General features: G+C 43.1%; 1 long non-coding RNA gene across 1 annotated transcript; it reads left to right on the top strand.

Annotated features, from left to right (window-relative positions):
- The first annotated feature begins 203 nt into the window (after nt 1-203).
- Nucleotides 204-11,151, top strand: LOC148213644 (uncharacterized). The gene is made up of 4 exons (XR_015794205.1): nt 204-1,237; nt 1,540-1,611; nt 4,355-4,493; nt 9,495-11,151. It is a non-coding gene; the product is annotated as an uncharacterized LOC148213644 (long non-coding RNA).
- Nucleotides 11,152-17,146: the final 5,995 nt, after the last annotated feature.

Here is a 17,146-nt window from a genome sequence, read left to right as displayed (position 1 = left end):
AATCTCTGTCCTTTGTGTTGTTATCTTCCTTCCTTCCTTCCCTGATTCACAAATTCTTACTAATGGTTTCTTCCAGGCCCATGGTTTAAATAGAGCTATAATCTCTTTCCTTCCTTCCTTCCTTCCTTCCTTCCTTCCTTCCTTCCTTCCTTCCTTCCTTCCTTCCTTCCTTCCTTCCTTCCTTCCTTCCTTCCTTCCTTCCTTCCTTCCTTCCTTCCTTGCCCCGGACCCTCCTGTCTCCACTAAATCTCTGTCCTTTGTGCTGTTATCTTCCTTCCTTCCCTGATTCACAAATTCTTACTAACAAAAGGCAACACTTGTTTCATTATCTTTCATTCCCAGGTCTCCCCTTGGTGTGACCCTTTCCTTTTTGTAAAGACATTCAAATTCCAAGCGTAACCACGTTACCGTTAAGTATCAGAAAGCCTAGTTAGCAGGACGTTTTGTTAAAAGGTAGTTTCTACTCCTTACACAATGGCTCCTCGCTGCAAATTAGGATATTTTTTCTGCAGCTGGCCAACCTTGGCTGAACCTGGAAAGCCAGTCAGGATCAATCCTGGTTAGTGCTTAGATGGGGGACCACTAAGAGTTCCCAGGTCTGCAGAGGTGACGTGGAAATCAAAACCTCACTCCAAATGGCAATGGTAAATTGTGGCTGCGTAATTACCCAGAGAATCACCCTGAGGTGTCTGTGAAATTCAAGGAGCCAGGAGGATTTTCTTCCCTTCGCTTCGCTTTCTCGGAGCCCCATCACAACCCTGTGAGGTAGGCTGGCCGAGAGAAAGTGTGTGGCCCAAAGTCACCCAGGGAGTTTCCACGCCTGATGCGGGACTCGAACCTGGATCTCATCCAACGCTTTGTGCACTGGGTGACACCAACACAACGCAGCACCGTTCTTAGGGGGCTGTTGAGGGCCTCCAAAACTGTATTGGGTGGGGGGCTCTCCAGCATTCTGCCTGGGGAATTCTGGGAGTCGAAGTCCGCCCATCTCAGAGTGGCTCAGGTTGAGACAGGCTGGCGGGAAGCAAAGCTGGGCCATTCGTGGTCTCTGCCGCCCTCTAGCGGGCACCTGAGGAACAGCAGCACAGGCGGGGCCGTCTCTTCCCTCTCGCGACCGCCTTCGCCAGTTACTGATGCCGAAATGCGGCACTGGGGCGCGGGATGTCCACGGGCACGGTCAGAAGAGTCAAGAAGCCAGCCAGGGCAGTGCGAGGGAAGCGCCACGCATGTTTCTCAGGTGCTGGGGGTTCTCCTTCGCTGGAGGGGTTTAAACAGAACTGGGGGGCGGGGGAGGGAAGCATCCGTCGGGGGTGCTGCGGGACTGCCCTGGGAGGGCTGGATGACCTCCCGGATCCCTTCATTCAGTGCCTCTGGGAGCGGGGGTGGTGAGGAAGTATGGCAGGAGACCCCGGCTGCCTCCACCACGGCGTTGGAGCTCTTCCTTCCTTCGCTCCTTCCTTCCTTCCTGCCTCATCTTCCTTCTGCTTTGTCTAGCAAAATTCTGAAACAGTCTTTTTCTAATTCTTTCCCCCATCTTAGGGCGAAAGTGTTGTTTTCGTAATGGCCAATTTGATCAACACCCCCAACGAGCGGCAAGATACCTGCGCTGAGGTAGGATGGGATTAAAATGGACAAGGGCGGCGTGTGTGTAAGGAGTGTGTGGAAGTAAAGGAGTGAGTGTGCAAGCAGTGCAGAGCATACAGTAAAGAAGATTCTGATACTCTGGTGAAGAGTTTCTCAACCTTAGCAACTCTTAGATGTGGGACTTCAAGTCTCAGAATTCCCCACCCAGCATGCTTTAAGACGTGGGCGTTTAACTCCCAGAATTCCACCCATCCTCAAGCATGCAGGCTGGGGAATTCTGGGAGTGGAAGCCCACCCATCTTACAGTGGCCAAGCTTGAGAAACACTGGGCTGAACAAACCCCGTTCCTTTAATGGTTCTCCATGGGAAGAAGGCCACATAGGGCGCCATGCTTCGACCGCCTTCTCCCTTGCATCTCGGTCAGTTGAAGGATTCTTCTGGAAGAAAGCCGGTTGGCTTCCAGCCTTGAGTTCGGGTTTTGGGAAGAAGACTCCGTCCTTTCCTTCTCTCCCAGAACCCGGACACTCCAGATGCTTTGTGTTCCCGTGACCAAGACTGCACTCCAGGAGAAACAGGGAGATCCAGCAATGGCATAATTGCTGTTCTTACTGTTGTCGCCCTTTATGGAACTAACGTGTCACCCACTGCGTTCAGTGATGGCGGCTTAGATGTGCAAGATTAAAACATCAGTGTAAGCTGTGCCACGTTCATGATGATTAGAGACAATACAAGCTTTGTAACGAGATTAAAAACTCCAACAAAATCTCTAAAAACAATCAAGCAACTTCTCTAAATAACGTTACGATTTAAAATCAATCCCTTTATGGTCCCCCACGTTCATATTATAAGGTAGAAGAATCATTAAGACCCAAGGCCTGGAGACCCTCCGGAATTCAGTGGGGCTTAAAAATTTGCGAATGCTTTTGAATTTTCAGGACACTTCTGCCACACACAAATATGTAGCTTTGGACCACTTTCCTCCACCACTAAAGGAACAAGTATAATGTTTTTGACTCATTTGTTTAACTGGGTTCTCTTCATCTGCTAGTAGGACTTGTCTGGAGAACAGATGACATTTTAGGTCAAATTTCGGCAGAAATGCGGATTATTTAAAAGCGTTCACAAACTTTTAAGCACCGCTGAAATTCAGTATTTCGTGCAGTGTTTCCCAACCTGACCGACTTTAAGATGGGTGGCGTTCAACTCCCAGAATTCCCCAGCCAGTATAGGTATCTGCTTTTTTCTTTTTTCTTTGGTAAATCTATTCAAGGAATTGATTTTGAATTTGTATGGTGGGGGTGGGCATTCTAGAGTTTATCTTACTTTTATGGACCCCCACCCAAAGTTGTTGGGAATTTTTCTCTCTCTTTTTAAATGCACCTTCATCAAAATGAATGAACACAGCCAAGAGATTCCGTGCAGGATAATTTTTAAACTACTCTTTTAATGACAGCCTCCGCGATTATTTAGTGGCATCTGAGGAGGGGTCAAAAAAGTCAAAATGGAGGTTACAACTGTGTGATTGAAACTGTTTGCTATCTGCAAAATGTTTGGTTGTGACTGCCATCTTGACCCTTTTGACCTCCCCTTATCGACAGTCATGCCTTTCATTATCCCTTTTCCCGAACCCACTTTTTCCAAGTTAGTCTTTTTTTTCTTCTTTGCTTCTTTTTGTCGTTTCCACCCCATTAGAGGAGAGGTTCTGCCTTGGAGGAGAGTCTTGGGAGAAAAAGGAGGACGATGCTCAGCGATATGTGGACCGAGAGTTGTAAGAGAGGAGAATAAGGAAAGGAGAGGAAAAAGGATTTCAGCTTTTGCAGGACGCTCCATTTCAGCGCTGCTGGGAGTGGAGTGTGCTGACCCAGGACTGAAATTCTCGGGTGTGCCATGGTTTAACTTTTTTTTAGTTAGATTTAGAAGGCCGCCCAACTCCCTAAGACTCTGGGCAGCATACAACTTTAAAATTATAAAAACAGTGTAAAAGTGAAAAAGAACAACGTGCCCCAGGATAAACATTCTTACTAACAGTTGAAGTCCTGTACGTGAAGGAGCACCCCCCTAACCCAAGGTCTGGGAAACAGACCAGCTTTCAACCGTTCAGCATCAACAGGATGGGAACCGTACGGATCCCACTTGTTTCACAGCCAGAAGCTAGCTTATTTGTAATGCTCCTTTAAATATCTATTTTGAATAGTCCTTTAAATGGCTAAATATCCTCAGGGGCACAGCGGTGGTGTGCAGACATCTCCACCGCATGGTGTCAGCTAGCAACTTTGACCTTTCTTGATGTATTGTGTGAACCGTCTGTCACTGGTATCCTAAACCCGTTGCAGAATCGGCACACAATTCCTTTTCACTTACCGTCTAGACTCACAGTTCAGCCAAGCATTTTAGGTACCAAAATGGACCCCAAAAATCAGGTTCCAAAATCAGGGTAACCAAAATACCATAAAAATGCGCCTTTTGTTTTCATGATCTGGCTGAAAATTCGAGGGTCTGCTTCTAAAAATCTATACAGTATTACTCTTTTTAAAGTACCCGTATTTCCAGGATATACTGGCGGATAAGTCGATCCGCGTATAAGGAGACCCTTGGATTTTTAACCGAAACAGCACGATGTAAGTGACTCATGTGCCTCTCATTAGGTGTTATAACGGGATGTGATACTGTGGTCAGATACGAAAATGTGGGCGCCTACGTTGCTCACAGACACTGCATTTTTGCATGACCAGGTTCCTGAACTTCTCACTTCCCTGCCTTTCTGACGCAGAACCAACGTTCTTGACACCAAAGACGATGCCTATCTGAAAACATGTCGCCACGGAGCAGAGCAAACTTACTGCCCCATCTTCTTACTGGGGAAACTGGTCAGCTGGGCCAGGAGCAACTTTCAGGGGACGGCATGAGAGGTATGAAAGACCTAGGTCCACTCCTTCCTTCAGGTGGTGGTCCCTCCTACAGTGAAGAAGGATGAAGAGGTGCAGCAGGGTCTCCCTTCCCAGTGGAGGAGCGTCATGGACTTCCATTTTCTGGGAAGGACTATCTCCCCACTGTGGAGCTTTAATGGGACCTTCAGACGTGGCTTGGAGGGAGCTGAGATGGCAGAGGTGGGGTTCGGTTGAGGAGACTTGTGGTCATCAAGTGAAACACTGCAGCAATTCTGATTCGCACCCTCTTCTTTTTGAACCAGGACCCTGCTCTGTTTATTTTATTAATTCATGTCAATTGAGATGGCCACCCTGCGCCCTCTCTCAAGGGGACACTAGGTGGCGAGGAAAACAATAAAAATAATCGTAGACACTTCTGCCACGTTACCCTCGCTTTCCAACCCTCCTGTCTCCCCCTGTTGTCGGAGTGGAGCGATCTGTGATCTGTGACCAGCTCTGGACTCTGCTTGCGGGAGGGGTTGGAGTGGAGGAGGGGGCTGGTTTGGAAGGGTAGGGAATAGAGATGTAAGATTTCCAGAAATGTTGAAGCCATGAGAAAAAACCATTTTTTTCAGGAAAAAATAGAAATTTTGGAAAAATTGAAAAAAAGTTCAGTGTGGAGCAGTTTTACAAATTGCGTGAAATGCAGTGTACATAAAAGTATTGTGCTTGCAATAAAACAGGTAACCACCCCCCTTTCCCTGAAAAGCAAGAAAAAGCAAGAAACCATCAACATAAAAAATCATCCGCTTTGCCCCTTAGCGCCACCGGCAAATAAAGTTAAGGTCCACCTCAATATCGAAGCTCCATAGAAGGTCTCCCCTTTGAGTGGTGCTTTAAAGAAAAGAAGCAGAAGACACAAGATATACGTGCAGTTTTTTTCTGTCTCATTTTCTGAACTGCTGCCGTCATTTTCCGTTTCTTCCTCCTCTTCTTCTTTGTCGTTTTTCTCATGGACTTCTAAAAACGGTAGGTTTGCACGGATTGAAAAAAGCTTTCCTCCCCTTTCGCGGGTCAGTTTGTTTCTTGATTTGGTGTGAATATTACCAGACGTAGACCAGATTCTTTCACGTGCAGCAGAAGATGCAGAATCTGCAGTCAGCGAGATGCGAGCGGTGTCAGAGGTGGTGTGGCGCAGAGACCTGGCCACCGTCTTGCAGGAGGGATGTGTTTTGCAGAATCCAGGGGCGTTCCTGGCCAGATCCCTGAAGATGTTCCATATCCTGCAACCTTTGAAAGTCCTTTTCCAACCTCAAGTCCGAAGAGCACAGCTTCTTTCGTCATCCAGTCAAACGCAGCAGCTGTTTTCTCGTCACTCACAACGCGGCCTTTGAGTCGTGGATCCCGTAGATTTCCAGCAGCATGTATTGGAGGGCAACAAAATTCTTCCCGTTTCTTAACAAGATCTTTCACTTGAATTTGGAGATGCACTTAGGTTTCCAAAATAGATGTTTTTATCACAGCCACGTGGTTCGGAATTTCTGACAAAAGTGCCGGGTCTGATTCAGATGAACGGATTGCTGAAGAAATTGGCATTAAAATCTGCCGGGAGTTCTGCAGCTGAACCCAAAACACGTCCACATCAAGCACAGCGTTCCTGATATTTCTGGGGATTTTAAGATCCTCAGTTATTCCTGTTGCTTGAAGAGCTTCTTTGTTTTTCAGTAAACTTTCAAAGGAGACCACCACTCCACCCCAGCGTGTTGTCCTACAGAGCTTCGGCGTCACTATTTTATTCTCTGCGTTTTTTTCTTCTTGCTTCTTCTTGAAGACTGCGGTGACAACATGAGTAGCTTTGACGTACTTGACAACTTCTTTAGCTCTTCCATAAATCCTTTGAAGGGTGTCCAGTTTCATGAAGCCACTCAGAAGTAAGTTTAGTCCATGAGGTACACATCCTATTGCAGTAATCTGTGGATACTTGTCCATGATGATTTCCCACGCAGCTTCCATGATACTTGCATCGTCAGTCAGCAAAGCAAAGACTTCACCCATGTTCTCAATGTCCTCTAAAACTGCACATCTTTCACTGCTGATATACATACTCTGCAGTATGTCTGTTCTCTCCAGTTTCAGTGCTTCTATAAAAGACTGGTTGCGGTGTTGTTATCACAAAGTTGATGATTCCTTCTCCCCGAACATTTGTCCGTCCATCTGTAAGTCCTGCGAGACATAGAGCTTCGCTGATTTTTCCTTGTGCAGATCCCATCGCACGCTCGTATTCTGACTCCGAAAGAGGCTTGCTCAAGGAATGTCTGCTTGGCAAACGATACGCTGGTCGTAATAATTGAAAAGCTTCCTGCCAATATGCATTTTCAGTTATGGACAATGCTGATCCAGAAGCAGATGTTGCTCTTGCAAGGGCATGATCCATTTTCTCCTGATTTTCAGGTGTCACTTTATGTATCAATGAAGGTATGGTGCATCTTTGCGAGGCAGTGGTTTGCAACACTTCTTTACCTGAAGATGCTGCTGGTGAAGAAACACTTTGCAGTGATGCAGAAGCAGCAGAAATAGCGTTTCTGGAATTCGAACTCTGGAAGGAAAAGCTACTTACACTTTCATTCTGGTCCCCATCATTTAACTTTAATGTCTTTAGGGCACCTCTGGCACGCAAGAATGTGTTTGGTCATCCTTGTGGGATTGGGAAAAGAGTATTTCTTCTCACAATATCTGCAAATTGCAGCTTTGCTCTCAGCAGAAATTGCACTGTGGAAATGTTTCCAAGCTCTAGGTGTTGGTCTCACCCTTTTCCTGAGAGGAGGAAAAGAAACACCAATTTACTGACCAGACTGTAGGTAAACATCCTGCTGCAATGGTGGAGAGCCTTAATAGGAATCATTGAAGGGTTACAAAAAAGAAAGTGGTTTGTCAGACAAAATCACCCCCTCACCTGTCAGTCGAGGCCTGAGAGGAGGACGGAAACCATCATCCCCTGTGTACCAGCAATGACTCACCTGTCGGAGGTCCGAGGGACACAAGGAAGCTACACTGGAGGGTTTGCCTGCAGCGCCCCCTAGTGGCGCAGGTGCACATTTCCCCTGTTTGAGAACCGCCTGGAGAAGTCCAGGGTTACCTGAATTCTCTTCCAGGCTTTGCTTGTCTTCAGCTGAGAGAACCTGCAATAAGTTAGGATTTACAAAAGTCTCAGAAATCTTTCAATAAGGTCTTCATGTTATCTAGTTTGGATACCATCTCATAGATCTTTTATTTATCTTTGGAAAAGAACGTATTCCACACGTGTTGTTTTTCCGTTTTTCCGGAAAAAAATGGCTTTGGAAAAAAACTGGAAAAAAACTGTTGTTTTCCAAATTTTTCCGGCTTCTTTCCAGGCCTTCCCATCTCTATCACCTATCCGCCTATTTTTTGCATTTCAACCCAAAAGCTGCATCGAGAGGCTCATCTCATTGTCTTTCGGACAAACATCATTTGAATCGCTGCATCAGGTTGTTCCGTTCTGTAGCGGATGGTTTATTCCTGAACGCTGAACCTAATTGCCTTTGCCGGAGATTGTTTCTGTCCTCCGTTTTGTCGACCACTCTGGGCGTCTTTGGGAAGGCCACATGATGACCGGAATCGTGCGCTTGGTGCCTCCCTGAAGGATCTAGAAAGGGACTCCCGTCTCAGCTCCCGTCTCTTGCCAATAGCGCATCGGCTCCAACCATGTGGTTCAGGAGCTAGCGAGCTGGTGAGGAGGCTCAGTGGATATTACCATCCCTTCATTTACGTTCGTTTTAGCTCATTTCCTATAGTTTTTTCATTGTTAATAATTAGAGTGTTTTTTCGGTATTTCGTGCTATTTTGACATTGTTGTGAAGCGCCCAGAGTCGCTTGTAAAAGTGAGATGGGGGCCTATCTAAATTGGATGGATAAATAAATAAATATGTATCCTAGATCTTTGGGAAGGATCTGGATTCAAGGAGAAGTATCTGGCAGACGTGTGAAAATGGCAATAATAGGCTAGGACTCAGTGCAGGATGACCTAAAGGTAGTCCTCAGTTTAAGACCGAGTTCTGTTCCCACGATCTGTCAAGCCGAATTCGTAAGCCGGTGCAGGATTATTGTATATTGTATAATATCTTGTATAATACTGTATCTGTAGTATTTTCTCATGAACTCAAACCATTGTGCATTTAAGTCAAACCACTGTGAATTTAAGTTGAATTTTGCTGCCATAGGCTCCGTTCTTCACTATGGCTGGTCCTTAAACTGGGCGTTCCTAGCCCGGGGACTCCCAGTAAATGCCCGTTTCCCCTCTGGGATTTTGTGGCTAAATATCCTCTCCGCAAGCCAGTTCTTTTCCCCAACCCTGGTTATGTCATTAACAAGCCAAGGTCGAGGCTTCTGGCCTCTTGCGGTCAAATAGGCCTAACCCTGTCAGTTGCCATGGCAACCTTCCTCCCTCAAGCGGTCCCCTTCCACCGCTAGCCAGAGAGATGGACACGGAGGCCGCTGACTCCTCTCGTCCACCTCGGGTAACCTCCTCAAACATCTGGGGAGAAAAACACACTTTTTGCAATCTAAGAGGAAGAATTCGCTTAGGAGATCTCAGAATAATCTGTAAGGCTGAAGGCGTGTGTCCAAATGACAAAAGCAGTGTTGTGCTGTGGGAATGCAAAGTTTCATGTATTTGGGCAACACACAGTGTGTGACCCGGTGCATCATGCTGTCATCCCACAGCTTTTCTCCCCTTGCCCCCAGGGACACCCCCAGGATTTCTTCCACCTGCTTATTCACTCACCTCCTCTGATAAGAATTGCTCAGCTCTGCATGACATCATCTTCATCATCATCATCAGATTTTTTCTTCCTCCCCTGCATTTTTAAGAAACGTATATTTTGATATGGTTTTAGCTTATTGGTTCCTATCATTATATTTTAATGGTTTAAACCGCTTGGAGGTTGACAATACAGGGAAATTGCTTAGCCTTCTATGGGATAATCGTAATGGTAGTAACGTTTAATTCGCTTTTTAATTCATTAGCTTTCGTTTTGGCCTTCCGTATTTCTGGGGTGTGCTGTTTTCACTCGTAAGCTGCCTTCTGTGTGTACCTGGAAAGTGAGTCCTGCAAACGAGCGGAGAGATGCTACCGGCTTTTAGCCCCCGTGTTCTTGGAACAGAGGACGGCATTATTGAAACATCGGATCAATGAACTGCAACCATAAATGGGACGGGAAGGATGAAAACAGAAAAGCTGGGGTCCCAGTATAATGCAAGCACTGAAGATCCAGGATTAATGAGAGGCTGTCCTGATGCCCAATGCACACGACCTCTTCTCCATTTCATCCCTGCCACAAGGCACAGCAGCACATCTTCCCTTCTCTGTCTCCAACCAGACGAAGAGTGCAGTTGAGCCGGAAAGGTTGCTCACTTGGGAGGCACCCCATCATTGTTCCTAATAAAGATGCCAGTTTGGGATTCTTTGAAGGATCGGAATTTAAACCAGATAAGAATTTCCTTCCAAGTCCACAGTTCGCTCATTTAAACAAGGAAAAGAAGGATGACTCCTTAATCACGGCGCTCTTAAATCTTTTTTTTTATAGCAATGCTTCTTATTTCTAGCCGGCTGAGATCAGAGGGAAGGAAAAGGAGAGGAGTGAGTGTCTTGCCCTCTGTTGAAAAGGATTGCCATGTATCTATGAACTAAACAGTTATATAAAAACATTGAACAAGTAATTTAGAAACCAGAAACCAGAATGGATTTATAAACCTGTATGCATTCCTATTATACTCTATTATTGTATCATTACTGTAAGGAATTTAAGCCTTATATATATATATATATAAATCTATATAATCATATAGCCATAGAACAGCCATGTTTATCCTATTCATGAACTTTACTAGGAAACTCACCTTGCTGGCATGAAGGGATGTTGGGATGTACGCTAGATACCTTGTACGAATGAGTTCTCAACCATGATAAGGCTGGAATGCTGGTGGGTGTCAGGAATAAAGTGACACGTCATAAATGTATAAGAAAACGGGACGAGAGGTACCATTCTAACAAGCTACCCAGCTGTACCAAACACGAACTGTTCCTGGCATGTCCTGTACCTGGGTGAGAATGGATGGAGATGACTTAGATGAATTCTAAGTGAACAAGTTGGGTATAAAAGGAAGTATGGAGACCATACTTCCCTGGAAGTGCGAGACGACTCTTGTTGGAGCAGGGGACGCCCTGAGTCTGATTCCCAGCCCACTCTAGCACAGCCTGATCCACTGTGTTGAGAGTGAATGTAACTATTCTGTGTGAACGTGTAGCCTTGTTGGGCAAGAATACTTACAGAAACTTGGGTAGCCTTGTTGGGCAATTGATTATTGATACACTGTTGTTAGCCTAGTCGCGCACTTACATTTATTGCTTGCCTTGGTGGGCAATTGATTATTGATACACTGTTGTTAGCCTAGTCGCGCACTTACATTTATTGCTTGCCTTGGTGGGCAATTGATTATTGATACACTGTTGTTAGCCTTGTCGGGCACTTACATTTATTGCTAGCCTTGGTGGGCATATATTTTACTGTAATATATATTACAGGAAACTAAGGAAATTGTAGGTATTAATCAACTTTGATTAAACACTGATTAAATGCTTGCTTTGCTTTCTGTCGAAACAACACAAGAATAAAAGAACTAATTTTGAACTCTATTTTGAGTGGATTCAATCAAGACATGTGGACTTCAACTCCCAGAATTCCGCCCCGATTCACACACACCCCATACCTTTTTTTAACGGCTTAAACTCTTTCCTCTGACTGCATAAACAAGTGGGTCTTTCTCGTTAAGAAGGGGTACCAGGAAGTGTATCCCTCGATCCAGAGTTCGGGGATCACCAGGTTGAAGGGGGTCATCTTCGCCGGCACCTCGGAGATGGGCAAGAGGATCTGGGACGTGGTGGACTACGTCATGCCCCACAGGTACCGGGCTGACTTCCGTGGTCCGAACCTTTTGCTTCCAGGACCCGGTTCACCTCCTCTGCGTTCTCCCCTCCAAACCTCCCCAAACGGGTAGGCCCTAGAAGACTTGGGCTTCAGGGCCCATCATCCCCAGCCTGGAACTCAATGCTGGAGATGGGGTAGTGGCCCAATCCATTTAAAAGGCCCAGGTTTGGGGAAGGGTGATGTCCTTTGGACTGGCAGAGCTTCTCTCATAGTTCAGGTAGAGGAGAACAATTTCCAGACTTCTCATGAAATCTCACAGATGCCCTCAAGACCACTCCCGGGGACTTCTTGGCCACGATAGAAAATTGGTTTGCAGTAACCTTCTTCTGGAATGTCAGCTTCTGAGTCTAGCCTACAACCCTGGGATACCCTGTTGGTCTCACATCCAGCTAAATCCAGCCCTGCTTAGCTTTTATGGAATCAGCAATGACTAGCCAGGATGTATTAAAACCAACTGCTATATACCTATTCAAATCCCCCCACCCTCCCACATCGGACATCAGCTTTGGGAATATTGTGATTTCAAGGAAAGGGGTGGAGGCATAAACTATGCCCATGGTTTAAATAGAGCTATAATCTCCTTTCCTTCCCTTCCCTCCTGTCCTCCTTCCTTCATATTCCTCCCACTTTTTCTAGCAAAATTCTGAATCAGTCTTTTTCTAATACTTTCCCCCGTCTTAGGGCGAAAGTGTTTTTTTCATACAGACCAATCTGATCATCACCCCCAACCAGCAGCAAGATACCTGCGCTGAGGTAGGACAGGATTAAAATTGACAAGGGCGGCATGTGTGTAGGGAGTGTGTGCAAGTACAAGGATTGAGTGTGCAAGCAGTGCAGAGCATACAGTAAAGAAGATTCTGATACTCTGGTGCAGAGTTTCTGAACCTTCGTAACTCTAATCTGTGGGACTCCCAGAATTCCCCACCCAGCATACTTTAAGATGTGGGTGTTTAACTCCCAGAATTCCACCCATCTTAAAGCATGCAGGCTGGGGAATTCTGGGAGTTGAAGTCCAACCATCTTAAAGTGGCCAAGCTTGAGAAACACTGGGCTGAACAAACCCCGTTCCTTTAATGGTTCTTCATGGGAGAAGTCCACATGGGGCGCCATGCTTCGACCGCCTTCTCCCTTGCATCTTGGTCAGTTGAAGGATTCTTCTGGAAGAAAGCCGGTTGGCTTCCAGCCTTGAGTTCGGGTTTTGGGAAGAAGACTCCGTCCTTTCCTTCTCTCCCAGAACCCGGACACTCCAGATGCTTTGTGTTCCCGTGTCCAAGACTGCACGCCAGGAGAACCAGGGAGATCCGGCAATGGCATAATTGCTATTATTACTGTTGTTACTGTTGGGTGGTAAGATTAACAGAAGACATGAAATATAAATATCAAGCTTTACATCTATATCAAAAGATACAAAAGAGAAAAATTAGGCATAAAACGTATCTTCAACTATACATAAAAGAATCAACGAATACATAATACAATACAAATATAGCAAGACAGCGGGGAATTAAGCAATGAGCCTAAAAGGAAAAAGCAGAAAAGCAGAACAAGTGAGAAGAATTCTTCTCTTCTACAGAGTTCGCCACCTGATTCAATTATCTTCGCAGCGAAAAGGCAATCTCTTGTTAACTCTATAGTTAACTCTATTAAAGCTGTAGATGTTCCAAATATCCAACACCCCTTCTCAAGATCTTATCAGCATAATGATTGTTAACTACAATTAAACATATTCAGCATTTCTTCAAAATGTATAAACTTTTCTCTTGTCCTTGGCTTGGTTGAAATGTCAGCGACCATTTCATCAGTAGGACAATATACAATATCTATTAGTCCCCTCGGGAATAAATCCTTTACAAATCGACACCTTAATCCAATCGCTCTACTTCTCGCCTTAATACTTTCTTCTTTACATTTAGGAATACAGGCTTGATGTCGTCAAACATCACAACTGGTGTAGTTCATTAATATCAAAGTCCTTGAATAAGTGGAGAATCCATTCCAATTCGTTGCACGCATTCGCTGCTGATCTCCATCCTGCTTCCGCTGAGGGTTGAGCCACGACAGTCTGTTTCCTACTAGTCCAGTCAACAAGATTATTTCCAAAATAAAACAGATATCCACTAGTCAACTTATATTCCATGGACTCTTCTCCCCAGCTAGCATCCATGCATGCAACTAATCCAGGATTTTCACAAGATGATTTCTTCAATCTTAAGTCCTCAGTTCCTTTCAAGTATCTCGCCACTCTCTTTATCGCATTCCAATCACGATCGCTTGGTGAACTCACTTTTCTACTTAAAATACTAACGGCTGCTGCAATATCAGATCTCGTGGTTTTACTCAAATAAAGAGGTTTACCTATAGCTTCTTCGTACTTACCATGATTTGTAAATAACTGTCTTTCAATTTTAAATCAGTTAATTCCAATGGACTACTTACAGGTTTACAAGTTTTCATGCTAACAAATTCTATAAAGTCCATGATCTTTTGCTTTTGACTTAAGAGAAAACTTCCATCATTATGTTTTTCAATTTCCATTCCTAAATAATATTTTACTTCTCCAAGCTCTTTAATTTCTATTTCCGCCTTTAATTTATTAGCAATTTCATTAATATCCTCCTTGTGTTGACAATATATTAACAAATCATCTACATAGGTCAGGATATATTGATATTGTTCATTCTTAAGTCTCATATAGAAGCAGGGATCAGCCTTTCCTTGCTGAAATCCTTGATGATATAAAAGGTTTGTTAATTTATCATACCAACTTTTGGCTGATTGTAAACTTAATATGAGTATATATGGGCTTAAACAAACAAGATTTTCTTGTCCAATTTTTTGAAATCCTTCAGGCTGTACCATATACATTTCTTCTAAAAGATCTCCATTAAGAAAAGCTGTTTTAACATCTAGATGTTCTACAAACATATTTCTTGAACAAGCAACATGAAGAAATGTCCTAAATGTTGTATCATGGACCACTGGTGCAAATGTATCCAAATGGTCAACTCCATATCTCTTGGAAAAACCTTTCGCAACCAAACGTGCCTTATATTTATCTATACTTCCATCTGAATGATATTTGATTATATATACCCATTTATTTCCAATAGCCTGTCTGTTAGGAGGTAATTCAGTAAGAGTCCAAACATGATATTGTAGTAAAGACTGAGATTCCTCCTCCATAGCTTCTATCCATTTTTCTCTTTCTAAGATAGGTCAAATTACTAATTTCTTCCCAATCTACTGGATCTTGCAAATTTTCACAAAATCCACATCTTTCCGGAGGTTTACCTTTATTACTTCACTCTGATCGTCTTACATTAGTTGTTTGTTCTGTTCCTGTTTCACACAGTTTAATTCTTCCTTCCCCTTCTGTTATAACAACATCTCCCAAAGATGGACCTACTGATTGATCCATGATCTCTATAGGTAACCCGGTGACCAATTCTTGTGGAACGGTATCTATGCCCTGTCAATCAGGTGTTAGCATAGCCTCAAGGGTCTTTTGCATTCTAGTTCTCTCATCCACATATCCAACATTGCAACATTTAAGTTCAAGAGGTTTAGGATCAAGGACTCTATACTCCTTCCTCTCAGAGGCATATCCAACCATAATTCGAATTTCAGCTCGTGGATCAAGCTTCCCCCTTTCTTCTTTTGGAACATAAGAATATGCTTTAGCACCAAAAGCTTTTATGTGCTTTAAACTTGCTTTCTTTCCAAACCATAGTTCAAAAGGGGTTTCACCTGTCACTTGACTAGGAATTCTGTTCTGCAAATAAGCTGCGGTAACGACCGCTTCAGCCCACAAAGAGTCAGGGAGTCCAGCTTGCATCAATGTAGATCTCGACATCTCCTGCAACGTCCGATTCAACTGCTCCGAACATCCCTTCTGTGGTGGAGAAGAAGGTCTGGTTCCTTCGTGTTCTGTGCCCTCCTGTTCCACAAACCTCCTAAACTCTGCCTGACAATATTCTCCACCTCCATCAGGACGTAGCGTTAAGGGTGCCTTCCCAAATCGATTCTTTTTTTTTTTTAATTTTTTTTTTTATTTTTTACAACAAACACAGACAAACAATAACATAAAAAGCATTAAAAAAAACCATCTTCCATTTTAAACCGTGTGTCAGCCAGTTACCAATCAATTGTGCCATCCTTTCATAGTCTTCACTCATCATTTATATAGAATCTCATGTCATCTATCTAACACATATTTATATATTTATCAATTATCAATTATTATTAATTTGTTACTAGTCTATAACACCAGCTTTCATAATAAGATTTATATCATTTTTATCCATTGATTATATATATATATATATATATATATATATATATATATATATAGTAATTTATATCAGTTTGTCAAGTTTCTATTATATAATTTGCTGATCTATTACATTACTATATCTTTTCATCCAACCATTGATAAAACAGATCCCATATCATATAGAATTGTTTATCTTCTTGCTCTCTAATTTCAAATGTTAATTTACTCATCTCTGCACATTCCATAATTTTCTTAATGACTTCCTCCTGCATAGGTACTTTTTCATTTTTCCAGTTTTTAGCAAATACAATTCTAGCCGCTGTCAAAACATTTACAATCAAATATTTCAGTTCTTTACTATGTGTTTCAGGTATAATTCCTAATAGAAATGTCTCTGGTTTAAAGTCTATATGTTGTTTTGTCATTTTTTCCAACCATGTGTGGATTTTAATCCAATATCTTTTAGCTTCTGGACATGTCCACCACATATGGTAATATGTGCCGGGCTTCTGATGACACTTCCAACATTCATCAGACTTGTTCTTACACATTCTCGCAATCCTTGCTGGAGGTAAATGCCACCTGTAAAACATCTTATACAAGTTTTCTTTATATGCAGTTGACATTGTCATTTTATAGTTTTGAGACCATAGTTTTTGCCACTTCTCTAAATCAATTCCATATCCAAAATTTTTCCCCCATGCAATCATTGTATCTTTAACCTGTTCTTCCTCCATCTTAAATTCTAGTAAATGTCCATAAAGTTTTTTAATCACCTTTTCATCAGTGCCCATCAAAATTTTATCTAAAACAGTCAGCTCATCATAGATACCTTCTGTTTTAAAATCTTTATCAAATCTAGATTGTATTTGCAAATATGAAAACCAGTTCATTTTTATACCTTGTTCTTCTAACGCTTGCATAGTTTTAAGTTCACCCTTTTCATTCAATATCTCAGTATATCTAACTGTTTGTTCCTTTTTATATGTTATTGGATAAGAAAAGGCTTCAATAGTGGATATCCATCGTGGAACTTTTAAATAATATTGTCTTCTTGTCTTCTCCCAGTTTAAAAACAATGCCTCTCGAATATAGTGCCTTCTAAAGTAGCCCTGTGTTTTCGTTCCCTTATACCATAAGAAAGCATGCCAGCCCAACAACAGGTCATGTCCCTCTAAGGTCAATAGTCTATTATTTCTTAAAGTTATCCAGTCCTTTACCCACATCAGATTTGTCGCCTGGTAGTATAATTCCCAGTTAGGCAAGGCAAACCCACCTCTTACTCTTGCATCTTGTAGTAATTTAAGCTTTATTCTTGCTTTTTGCCCTGCCAGATATATTTCAATACAATTTTATTTAAATCATCAAAAAACTCTTTCCCTAAACGAATTGGAATTGTCTGGAATAAATATAACATC

Source organism: Python bivittatus, unplaced genomic scaffold (genome assembly GCF_059951505.1).
Source record: "Python bivittatus isolate LINGU-HERP-01145 unplaced genomic scaffold, Pbiv_v1 ctg000940_np1212, whole genome shotgun sequence".
NCBI lineage: Eukaryota > Metazoa > Chordata > Lepidosauria > Squamata > Pythonidae > Python > Python bivittatus.
This window is presented reverse-complemented; position numbering and strand designations above follow the sequence as displayed.